The 13,205-nt window shown below is 38.5% G+C and overlaps 1 protein-coding gene across 5 annotated transcripts in view; it reads right to left on the reverse strand.

Annotated features, from left to right (window-relative positions):
• The window catches only part of dlgap1b (discs, large (Drosophila) homolog-associated protein 1b), an 83,606-nt gene extending 81,918 nt beyond the window's left edge, over positions 1 to 1,688 (reverse strand). For 3 of the 5 annotated variants that reach the window (XM_034861956.1, XM_034861954.1, XM_034861955.1), the window contains exon 1: positions 1,452 to 1,686. The gene's annotated coding sequence lies outside the window, so the exon portion shown is untranslated. Of the gene's footprint in view, positions 1 to 1,451 lie in introns of all 5 variants that reach the window. The other 2 variants (XM_034861959.1, XM_034861958.1) reach the window with 2 other exon arrangements.
• Positions 1,689 to 13,205: the final 11,517 nt, after the last annotated feature.

Here is a 13,205-nt window from a genome sequence, read left to right on the forward strand (position 1 = left end):
GCAGATGCTGGGGCCTTGTGTTTAACAAGGTACACGTGCACAGTTTAAGGAAGTGACACAGGCAACAAGGAAGATCAACAGATTGCGGGACTGTTCGCTGCTTCTATGACATAAAAGAATGCGCTTGAGAAAAAAATGTCAACCTTGCCTTTAAAATGAGGTAGGCGAGAAAAAGATTGTAAATATAGGGGTTGGGGGGTCATTAAATATACCTCTCATCCGTAGTACATTATCTCAAGTCTGAAAGGTCTGATTACCTTAAATCTGAAGGATCTGTGTGGCCTTCAGCTTTCAGTCAATATTCCCATTTCTATATTATTTAAGTGATAATTTATAGTAGAAATGGGTCCATTACTTGATTGACCTCTTAGCCTTCATCCCTTCCTGTCGTCCTTGAATCTCCCTCTAGCTCTGCTGGAGCCAGATAACAATTGCTTCTTTTTTTCAAATTGGCTCAGTGCCCCTCCGCACACAATAATTACAGTTTATCCTAATGGCATATAATTTTCATCTACACCAGGAGCCATTAACACAGCTTTATTCTGGACGAACTTGTGCATTTTCACCGGACAAGTGATCTTCATATTGCAGCTGGAGTTAGTGGAAAGAGTAATTTACAGATGTTCTGTTGTTCGTTGATGCTACTAGTTGTGATTTTAATGACTGGAATCCTACATGCAGTCTAGAGCGATGTGTGTGCAAACCACATGCAACACCAAGTCCATTTCCAAGGAGACAGAGGGAGCTAGAATGAAACCATAGTGCACAATGACATAGAGAAAAAAAAAGCATTGTACCCTAGAAACCAATCACTGTAGTGTCTACAGCCTGCAAGGCTTCAGTCTATGATAGAAGGAAGATGTAAGCACCTCAAAGCTTTGTGGACATAGAGGGATGTAATGCACATGTTCTGCTGGCCATTACTGTATCCTCGTCACACATGTGATAGCAGTCTGTTTAGCTTTTTATTTTGCTTAAAAGCTTAATCTTGCAAAAGCAGCAGCATTCTGCATCCTATTATATTAAAATGGCAAAGACGCAATTGCGGACACGGTTTTTCCGGTCGAGGCGCAGGGATTGGATGATTGGATATTTTACACTATCCTCATCATCACTTACGGAAAGTGGTAAGGACGGCTGTCAGCGTGCCATAAGTGGGAAAATGCAGTGTAGCAACTTTTTCAGAACGAACCGCCTAATTTCTTTCAGTGTCCAGGTTGATTAGAAAGTTGTGAACATGTAGGCAATTCAATCAATACAGTCCACCACGCACAGTCTGACAACGTCAAAAGAAGCATGACGTCCAGGACTGCACATTCAAGAGAAAGTAGCTGACGAAACATGTGTTGATGAAAGAGATGCGCGTCTATTATGAGTGATGACAAGTGCAAACAAATTCTCACTGCAGAATGAATGAAACGAGACAAACAATTTGCGCATTTGTCCCTTACCTTGACAACACAGACCGTCCGAGAATCGCCTCGAGAGTAATCCTCGGAATTTAGATAAAATTGCTTTTTTTTCCTCGAGAATGTAACAAATCGGGATTTATCATATAGGACGTCACTTGGATGTTAAGGTCCCATTCACTGTGGTATCTTCCTGTATCGTTTCGTCTGCGGGCTGCAGAGGCATCACTGGACGTATGAAACAGCGCTTCACATGGATGGAGAGAGGGAAAGTACGACGTGGAGTCTCCAGTCTGGATTCTTCAGCGCTCCACTTGTCCAAGTTCGAAACACAACACATTTTAGACCGGCTAAAACTCAAAAGTAGGTTAATAATAAGTGGCTACTATTATAATTACTGGTTTTGTTGTTGCTGATAATTCATTAGAAAAGAAGGGGGAATTGAATCATGTAGCCTACAGTGAGGAGGACCCCTAGGTGCGTTTAAAGTATCACTAATTAACTCAAGTCTGCTAGGTTGAGGCTAAAGGCTGAGCTGATGTTAGGTTACTTCCCACATGTTCACAATTTAGCCCCCAAATCAATAACAAATATATTCGTCAAATATGTGCAGATACAATAGAATCAGAAAATATTATAGGTAGGCTATATAGTCATAGCGCTCTACTTAAAATACTTGAAATGACTTGCATTTTCCAAAGAATTCAACCACAACTCATCCTCAGGGCAAAATACATCCAAAAGAAGAAAGACCTAGAAAAGGCTAGTATATTAATCTCAAGTTATGATTTATATATAGGCCATATATATTAAAATATTTGTTTATGTTTTTTCTGATTATTTACTTATTTTTCTGTATTGTTATTATTATTATTGTTATTATTACTACTACTACTACTACACAATTTTTACGTCAACATAGAACAGAATACATCAAATAGCTCATACAACTTGAAGTCAGACAAATTAATCTACTGAGGTGCAGCTTTTTCAAATTTCAAATTGATTTTTCCAACAGCTATTTTAAGCATTGTGTAATTTCACTTACTTGTAATGTTCATTTGTCATTTGACATCTTGTAAGTAGGCTACAGGGTGTGAGATCCTTCAGTGCAGGTTTGTCATCCAAATCTCTCTCTCTCTCTCTCTCTCTCTCTTGCTCTCTCTCTCTCTCTCTCACACACACACACACACACACACACAGACACACGCACACACACGCACACACACACACAAAGACACAGTTGTGCAGCACAGGCACATCACACAGACTTCTCCCATCACTCTCTGTCTCTCTGTAGCAGTGATACTGATGAATGACTGGAGGCTACTCTGCTGGGAGAGAGCAAGAAGTAACAAACCAGCCTCCGCTCTGCCTGCCAGGCAGCCTAGATCTAATAACAAAGTTGCATACTTCAATGGCATAACCCTGGCAACAGCAGAAGCAGCAAAGATTGAACTTACTGTATGCTATGTGTGGTATTATGGACTTTGGGTGATCAGGCTTTAAACAAATCAGTTATGCCTTTAGAATAGTGGTTTGGATGTGATACTGGGAAAGGACATTTTCTGCATTGAGACGCTATTATGGGATTTACTTAAGCCTGAAGTCTTTTCATCAACCAGCAATCAACAATTTATTGGTGGCGGCCAGTCAATAAATGCATTCCCTGAAAGTGTCAGCGAAATCAATAATTTCCCTGTGACAACCAAGAGAGAGACGTAAAGGGAGAAGGAAAAAAGGCAGAGGTATAATGAGTGGTCACACTTGCACTGTATGCAAATATGATTGATTAACTGTGTTGCTGGTGGAGCATATTGAAAGAAGGGTGGTGATCTGCATTTTTAAAACTCAAGGCAAACTGTGCTATTTTTCACAATTTTCTGTGTGTGTGTGTGTATGTGTGTGTCTTTAAGGTTAGTTATATTCCAATTCAAGATTGTTTTCTGTGTGTGGTGCCTTTAATGGAACTGCAGTGAGTCCCTCAGGAGGCATGTGTGAGCTTATTTGCGTCACAGCATCTTGCAAGTACAGTACACCCATGATGCTAGCCTACACATCTAAGCTTTTCAAAATTTGTCATGAGGCTGAGAACCACACTGATATGCTTGTTGAAAATAAACAACATCCTATAATGCCTACGGCTTGTCAACAAAGCAATTCAACAGGATTTAAATTAAATTTGTTTATTTTAAGTTTAACAAAAAAGGATGCACTATATTTTTGAAATCCATAAAAACAGCAGTGTTTGATCACATTTTATACATCAGATGGAATGTAACTGACTGCTATGCATTTCGTCACACGTCTGTCTGATACATAATCCAGTCCATATTTTACGTCACTCTCTGGCTCAGCGTGCAACAGCCAGCCATTTATCAATAATTCATACCAAAGGAGGTAGTTGCTAACATATGAAAGATGACACAGAGAGTGCAAAGTAACTGTTGGATTATTTTGTTTCAACAATTACCATTGAATCATACTTTGAAAGTTTGTCACAGCTTCAAAATGTTGAGTTCTCTTTCAAAGAACTCAAAGAAAAAGCAATTACAATGCATTTCCTTCTTGTTATATATGCATTTCTACAAGTCAGTGACAGCACTAACACATTTTGCAGTGTGCTTTACATGTATTGAGTTCGTCAACAGAGTACTTTTGCGGTTTATAATGACACTGTTATTTATTTGATTATTCAAATGTGTGATGCCGGCAGATGAAGCACAAGCCATATTAATGTAAATTATTAATCATTACATCATTATAAATTCAGCTGATGCTGCCATGGCAATGACAGTCTTTTAACAGTGAAAAGCTCAATGTTTTAAAGAATTATACCAAAACATCAAATAACACAAGAAAGACTTGTGGAGATGCATATTTTAATGTGGAATGTGATTAATAACATGAGTCTGAATTGCATAATATCTCAAATGAAAACCAAATCATATCTTTATGCAGGAGTATGCAGCACATGACACAGCTTCAGCTTCCCATCTTTTCCTCAACTGCAACTCACTGTTCTTCTTCTGCTGCTTCTCTCAGAACAATTACAGACTTGAGAAATGAGCAGAGATCTCAGCTACGAGGCGTGGCTGGACGAAATCAGTTCCACTGGATGGAAGACCATAAGCACGTTCCCAGCCAACATTTTCAAATCAATGCTCATGAAACGGCCCACAGGGACGTCTGTAAACCTTTGATGTTCCCTTGAAGACTCTATCTCCTTTTCGATATAATTCAGGGCCCTTTGTCTTGAAGCAAATTAATTCCAGCCTTAAAAGTGACGTGTAAACATCAGTATCTCATCTGAACCTTGCAGTATGCATGCCCATTTGTAATGCAAAGAGCAGATGGTGTGAGCATGATGGTCTTAAGTTAAGGAACATCGAACATGTTGCGTTTTCTGATTTCCCAATTAATGTGACACATCTTTTAGACCAAGGAAATACAAACTCATTGCATAAGCTCCTGGACATGTCTGAATCTTCTTAACCACAATATTTACACAAAAGAGCTAAGGTAATGTACAGAGCTGTAAGATTTGCTTAAATTCTGTAGGCACTCAATAACATATACTGTACGCCTTACTGTAGCCATCCAAACACTAGTAGAAGTACTAAGAATAGAAATGGCATTTAAGCTGAATAATTCAGACGCAGGGGGTGGAATACACAACAGGTTTTTCTATGAGGCCTCAAAACAGCCTTAGAAATGCTGATATCACAACAGAATATTGCCATCACTGAAGAATCCCTGTGTGTGTGTTTGTGTGTGCGGGTTGTAAAAGGGGGCCAAGGGACATTTTACACCAGGCTGAACTAATCATATCACAGTCCTCTATGGGTTGAGTTCATTCAAATGCACTTAGTGCTTTACAGCTGAATGACTGATGAGTGATAAAGTCTCAAGACTTACTCATACCACATCAGTAAAACACACATTTACATTTGATAAAAGCTGTTTCAGCTCATCCATTAGTCTACAAGGTCCACTTTCCATTTGCTTGACACATGGTAAAGTGTAAAAGGCTTTTTTTTTATTGTGAACCATATGGACTATGCAGATTGGAATGGGTGGGAACAGCTTTGTCCACCCATTGCAGTTTTAAAAATCTAAATCCTCATCTTCCTGAGCAGAAGTAGCAGCACACACACTTTTTATTTCCCACATTCATGCACCTGCCCTCCTCCATCCCTCTATGGGACTTGTACATTTCACAGTTTCCTCAACTTCACAAAAGAAATTCACATTGAAATATTAAATATTGAACAGGAAAAGTGAGAGTGTTGGAGCGGTCGTCTGTCAGGACAGTGGGTAAGCAAGATGGAACAAGTAATGTAATGCATATACAGGGCTGTACATCCACATCATCTCCTTGGCTTTATGATGGAATCAGTACATAAATACAAACATTCTCTTCAGATCATCTGATTTTCTTCATTATAATTTAACAGCAATTATCTTCGCTATAGAATGATCTGTCTATTGTTATTTTCCACTTAATCAGTAAATCACTTCCTGTTTGGTCACACCAAAGATATTCAGTTTTAAGTGATCGAAAACAGAGAGAAGCAGCGTATTCTCACATTTGAGAAGCTGGGACCAAAACATGTTTGGCATTATTGCTTGATAATTTACTTAAACAATACTCAAAAATTACATTTGTTGTGGATCCATTTTAAGTTGAATGAAGAAGTAGTTTAAAATGTTGGAAAATACGTTCATTTGCTGCCTTTCCCAGATCTAGATGAAAAGAATGATACCACTCTCAGTTATGAATGTGGCATCGATCTTCTCACGTAACTCTCAACAAGAATGGAACATGTAGGCTATATGTTTCCCAAAAAGTCACACTATTTTTTTATTCTTTTTATTTTCTTTTAATATAAAAAGCTGTCATTAAGTTAAACATTTAACAACTGTTTAGCAGTAAGCAACTTACAATATTATGACAACAAACAGATCAACACATAGCTGCTCCATCTGAACCATCTTACTTACTCTCCAGTAAGGCTGTGTGGACGGTCTCACTAACAAGCACTGTGCAATCTTGACTATGCAAGCTTTATACATTCCGGCTTTTATAACACCAGAATCTTGAATGTCTTTGAGAGAACTCACGCCCCGGGGAAAGAGCCGTTTATATTGGCACTATAGCAACGTGTTGTTACTTGCCATCACTGTGTTGTCATTCTGCCCTGTAGCTGCCATGTCCTTTTGGTAGAGACAGGCAGGAGCAATTCCTGCTTGAGCTGTTCAGTGGCAGGTAGAAGGTGCTGAGAGAACCCAACAGTGACTGCATTATCTTTGCTTCACTGCACTGCTTTCTCTTCGCTTTTCTTGCTCTTTGCCCTCTCTCTTTTTCTCTCCTTTATTTTTTCTCTTACTCTCTTTTTTTCTGAACGCTTAATTCACTATGACCCAACTGTAGTGACAGGAGTCAGAAGGGTTCCTTTCATATTCACTAAAGAGTGTCACCCTGGAAGAGAGTCAACTTGTGTCATATTTATTGTGACATCTTTCTACTCTCAAAACCAGCCCAAAAAAGGCAGAACTGGGAGTCTTAACCATGTAGCTGTTGAACTGTGGTGGTGTAAGAGAAATTGGAGGTGAAATAGACTGTAACTTTAGTCATAATATTAACTTATAATAACACAATGATTCATTTACTGAAAGCTGTCACACTTTTCTAGCTGCCTGCCAGTCTCAACAAATGTCATTAAATTGAATATATTAAAAAGAATATATATCTGAAAACCATTCTGTAAGAGGAGAAGTGCTTATTTGTTTACTGGCAGTGGCTTCAATAGTGGCTTCCTTATGCACAGCAGCCACATTATTACTGGAAAACATGTTATTTTGACTATTGTCATTCTTATTGCTCCACAGCAACAAATTGCAACAAGTGCAGCAATATTTCTTGCGAATATCACAATGTTAATGTGGAGACTCACTAGCTGTGGTATAATTAAACATGGCTAAATCTTAAAAAAAAAAAAAATTGATTATAGAATATTAGATTACCTGAGATTGGAATTTTTTTAAAGGTAGTTTCAAAAAAAAAAAAAAAAAGGTCTTTGTGAGTTACAAAACCTTGCAAACCATCCCTGGAATCAAGCAGTTCCACAGATGAGAAACTCTAACAATGCCTCTAAATCACCGTGTATTCTGCTGCTGGGAGTTTATAGCTCTGACACTATTACATTCAGAGATGAAAGAGCGGGGGTGGGGGGATGAAAGTAAATCATCAAGGTTGGAAAGAAAGAAAGCTGAGTGAATGAGCGACATTCTGCTGTGGGCAGACGTGTGCTGTTAAATGTTAGTTTGCTGAAGGAAAGCTTTGCAGCTGGATGTCATGGGAGGGGTCATTATACTTCACATCCACCACCAACAGTAACCACAGTGACAGCATGTCTACCTTAATGAGATACATCCTCTAATAATAGTATAGGTAATCATTTCACAGACTAGAGGGGCTAAGCTACAGCAAGGCACGCTTTTTATTTCTTCTGACATCAGCTACTGCTTGTGATACGCTTGTCATATTTGTGAGGCCACCATTTTGTCTCATGCATATTAAACATTCAATTTATCTCCATTTAACTTTTTGTTTGGTTCAATTTTGCATCATTTGTATTGCAGGCTGGCTAATTTAAGAAGATACAGTTTGTGCTCCCCATACCAAGCTGAACATGATGGATGATGATGTGTGTGTTTCAAATGGACAACATGTGAGAACTAAGAGTGGAACTGCGTGACAGGAATGGAACTTAAAAATCAGCTGGGATTCATGTATGTGAACAGAAGCACAGATGACTGCATACATACAGAATGCTGACAAATTAAAGAAAAAAATGACAGAAAGTGTCTAAGTAAGGTCACAACTCCTTGTCAAAGATCTGTATATTTATTTGAACACCGTTCTTCTGAAAGATATTCCCTATTTTTGTGTGTTAATGATAGCCGGGGAGAGTTCTGTCTAACCAGTGATTCTGAAATGTTTGGCTTGTGACCCCTAAAAATAAATTATACTTGCAAGTTGCAACCCTCTAACATTACAAGCAAACAAGACTTAGCCTAGAGTTGTTGAGAGTTAGTTTGGTTGGACCAGACTGTGCTGAGCCACACTGGTTCTATATGCTACATGCTGATGGCGGCCTGCTGACATGCTTAAAACGACGATAGTAAACAAAATTTTTTTAAAGGCTGATGTTCCTTAGTTGTAATTTTCACCATGTTCACTATTGTTAAGTACGTTTAGCATGTTAGCATGCTAGCATTTGCAAACTAGCACTACAACGCACAACTGCAATGTAATATCAAGGGATCAGTGTGATCATCATCAAGTGATTAAAATTCATCCTGATAGGGTAGGGTGACCAGACGTCCCTGGTTTTGGTGACCTGTCCCCGGCTGGATCTGTCCCCTGAAATGTCCCTGGTTTTCACTGTAACTGACAGACCCGAAATTGGAATGAAAGAAAGAAAACATTGATCAAACGTTGCTGATAGTCGCTCGAGACAGCCAGAGACAGCGCTTCTCAGAGCTCAGAGATGTTTTAGAAAGCTGGGTTTTACGATGCTAAAATTACTGATTATTTGCATGGAGTCTGGTGGGTTTGGCAAAAGCAATTGTTGTTTAATCTTAAGCTTTAACAGAAAGGTCGACCTCCTTAGAAATCATTTCCATAATGTTTTTACGACACTTAGAATATTAATCTGAGTCTGTCAGTAGCAAAATTAGCATTTTTATGAACGTAAATACAAGCTGGACAGTTGTCCTATTAACTTACATTGTAGCTTGTTTTGCTGCTGCCAACTGCAGCAATCTCGTTTAATACTGCATCAATGTCAAAGGAAAATCTTTCTTCAATAGTTTTTATTGTATCCGATACTCAATGAGCTGTTGCAGAAACAAGCCTGAAGCATAAAGCAAAAGCTGTCAGATAAATGTAGTTCAGTAAAAATTACAACATTCCCCTCTGAGGTGTAGTGGAGAACAAAGTAGCAGTAGGGGTCGTTCTAGGACCAGACCTTTAGGGGGGCTCAGCCTCTAATGAGAACAGCTCTAGGTCTAGTGTCCCCGTTTTAAGTGTTACAAAATTTGGAGGTAAAGTATATACGCTTCTGAGATGACAATGTCTTAGAAATCTGGTCACCTCATGGTAGGGACATGAATGTCTGTATCAAATATAATGGCAATGCATCCAACAGTTGTTCAGATATTTTGGTCTGGACCAATAGACTGACCCACATATCTAATGAAAAAATGTTAAGATTACAGGAATGTCCGGGGGAAAATAAGTGTAACTTTCTGTGGCAGCAGGAATATATTTTTGTCTACTCCTCAGATTTATCTCATGCAATTCAAGGTCTACTTGACAAGATGTAGCTTTGGACCTACAAATTCCCAAAAAAGTGATTTAGTCCAACACCTGGTTTGTCTGAGGAGTCCTGTGTACCCCCACCAAGAAAGGTTGTACAGTCTGTACACAACGTAACGAAAAAAAAAAAACATATACATATATATATATATATATATATATATATATATATATATATATATATATATATATATATATATATATATATATATATATATATATATATATACCTTATGTGCTGTGTCTAAACCTGAGGTTCAGCGATAACGCACCACAGCAGTTAGACAGCAGTGGTTACCAGCGTCATTTGGAGGAATAAAAATATTATTTTGACAGCCTCTTACAGACCAAAGTGGTTACATATGTGGAGATTTATCTCTTGTGATGGCTTGTCTGAGGCAAAGAGGTGGGGTTAGAAAAGGAGGAAGATTGAATGTGATGTAAAACTTCCATCAAATCTGAAAACATGGTTTCTACTACTACTACTTGTCAAAGGAGATGATTTATTTTTATTTTCTTAATAACCTGTCATTGTAACTCGCTATATATAAGTAAGATGTGAGGCTAACACCATCCACTCACCTTTGTTGTCCTTCGCCATCCTCATTTGTAATCTGGTTGGCACAGGCACCACTGTTGGTCATGGCGGTGTTATTGTGACATTAGGAGTTGGTTCAGGAGGGATCCACAAATGTCGCCCACAAACACAGCGTGAAAGTCACATAGCCCGGACGGTGAAGAGATAAATACTCTGAATACTCAGAGCTTGTTAGTCATGGTCCCTAATTACCAGACGGTTCATGTAGGAATATCCCAATTGTCCAATCTACTCTGCACAGAAATGATGCCAGGGAAGCTTCTGGCACACAGAACAATTTGTATTTTGAATTCTTTTTTTTTCTTCTTTTTTTTCTTCTGATCAAGATTTCAAGCCAAAAACCATTTCCTGTTAATCCGGATCCCTATCAGTTAAGGTATTTGCTTTACTTGCTGGCATCCCCTGAAAAAAGTAATGACATTGGCTGTGAACATGGCGAATTAACATGGCTGTGTGATGCAGAAAGCCCATGAGATATCACTGTCGCCAAGACCTACATGACTCATAAAGTGAATCATAATTGGTTACCAAAGTGACAGTGATCCTTTATAATACCTATTATGCACATATCTCTCATAATGTAAGTGATCAAAGATGGCGGGCGTGTAATTGGATATGATTTTAGTTATTAGATGATGAGCATCCGACAAATTGGGCCTTGTCCTCTGCCAGCAGTACGGGTCACAGCAATCAGTCAGTGAACTTGAAAGAGTCATCTAGATACAATGTGGGATTACAACATCAGAAAGAAAGCCAAATACTGTTTTGTAACTCACTGTTAAGTCAACGGCAATGTCAAGTGTTCTTTTGGTAAATTTAGCCTCACACGCTAAGAGTGTGTTGACTTGATGGTCACGAATGACTGTTGCTCACAAGCATCATTACAGAGCTGTTATTTTCTCCCACATGTATAAGTAGTTATGACTCATAATGTCCATGTGTTTGTGCTTTTTGAATGAGTGTTTACCTGTATATGTGATTGCATATTTGTGTGCAAGACTCCATGACAACTTTAATCTGATGTGATATGCATTAATTATTGCAGAGCGTTGAATACAATACACCACAAGGCAACATCTGGTGCCGGGTGAGGGAACCAGCAGGGAAGGTTTCCAAGGGTTGAGTGTTTCCTTTAGAAAGGTTGAACTTCAGCTGTGTGTCACAGCATGCCTGCCCACAAACTCAGTCCTCAGAAGCAGAATAATAGGATCATATGGATAATGGCACAGATGGACACAAAATACCTGTTGTATGTCCTACTGAAGCTGGAAAAACTGAAAGACTAAAGCAAACGGATTTCACCTTAGTTTAAATAACTAAAATTCATGAGACTGGTCATCATAAAGTTACGCAGTGGTGAAAAAGGAAATCAGATATTTCACTTGAGTAAAAGTAGAGAAACCACAGTGTAGCAACACTTTGTAACAAGTAAAAGTCCTGCTATACTAGACTAGACGTAGATTAACTACCTAAAGTAAAAGTTGAATTTATTTACATGTACAAAGTACAGTAAGCGGATACCATTCCATTCTCACAGGGCCGCACTGCCATACCATCGTGCAATGGTGCCCCTGTGTGGAAGAGAGCTGCACACACAAAATCTGCAGTGAGTGATCCCATGTAAGTTTATTAAAATACGGTAAAAAACAAAATCGTCGCAAAATCATCCAGGTTTCAGCCTGGACACTTTCACCTAAGCCCTGTTATGGAGAAATAGAAGGTAAATTGACAATTTACAGCGTTAAACACTCTAAATACTAGTGCAAGATATCAATATGTAAATGTATTGCTGAGACAAAATAATATTATCAATTATAAATTGTACTCATTACAAATTATATAACTTAGTACTGTTTTTTTAAGTAATAATTTCCAGGTCAGCTAATACTTTAACTCACTCATTATTCGGGATTTGACACATTAAAGTTAAACAATGATCCCATTAAACGACATCAGTGAAATAGATTTGAAGAGAGTTTTAGCCTGAACTCTTGCCATCCTCACACCTAATCTTTTAGTTCCAACTAAATGCCAATATGGAAGTCACATTTTTAAATGTTTTTGCTTGAAAGATGATTACAGCATCTATATTTAAGCATTAGGTGGGACTATCCAGGCCACTCTTTTTATTCTCAAATCTTTTGTTATTATGTCTTGATTTTATTCTCACACGTTGGTGTTAACTCTTCACCACTCACTTTTAACAGCGGATTATGTATGACAGGTAAAGATTACAGATGATCAGTGCAGGACAATATAAAACAGATGACATAATATATCATGCCAAGACAGGTTCCCTGTTTTAGACCTGCAGACACCGGACTACATGCTGGGGAAGAACTATAAAGAGGATATATCAAGAGGTGGGTTTAACTGTAGATTCAGATGTTTATACATTTTTTTGTCTATAGTGTCAGTTTTATCTTTTGTGGACTTTTACCCTCAGACCATCACCATGGTAACTCACAACCCGGCCCACGTTGTGCTCATGTTCATTGGATTGTTTGCCTTTTTAGCTGCAATTCCGTTCAACTCTCACAGGATACGGGGCTAAATCGGGTGAATCTTTGTCAGATATACCAAATCAGTCGAAGATGTCGAAAAGTATGTTATTGCATAATAAACTGTACTTATCTCGATGCAGGTGTTTTCAAGCACAGCACAAACAATGTGACACTCAAGTATACAACACCAATGACTCCTGCTCAGTGGACTGCCAGTCTGGGATTTCATATATTCGTGTGTTTCTGCCATGTTTGTATACTTTTTAGTGGGAGTCTGTCAAAGATAGCACCACTTTTATCACATTTTC

The sequence above is a fragment of the Etheostoma cragini genome, chromosome 22 (genome assembly GCF_013103735.1).
Source record: "Etheostoma cragini isolate CJK2018 chromosome 22, CSU_Ecrag_1.0, whole genome shotgun sequence".
NCBI lineage: Eukaryota > Metazoa > Chordata > Actinopteri > Perciformes > Percidae > Etheostoma > Etheostoma cragini.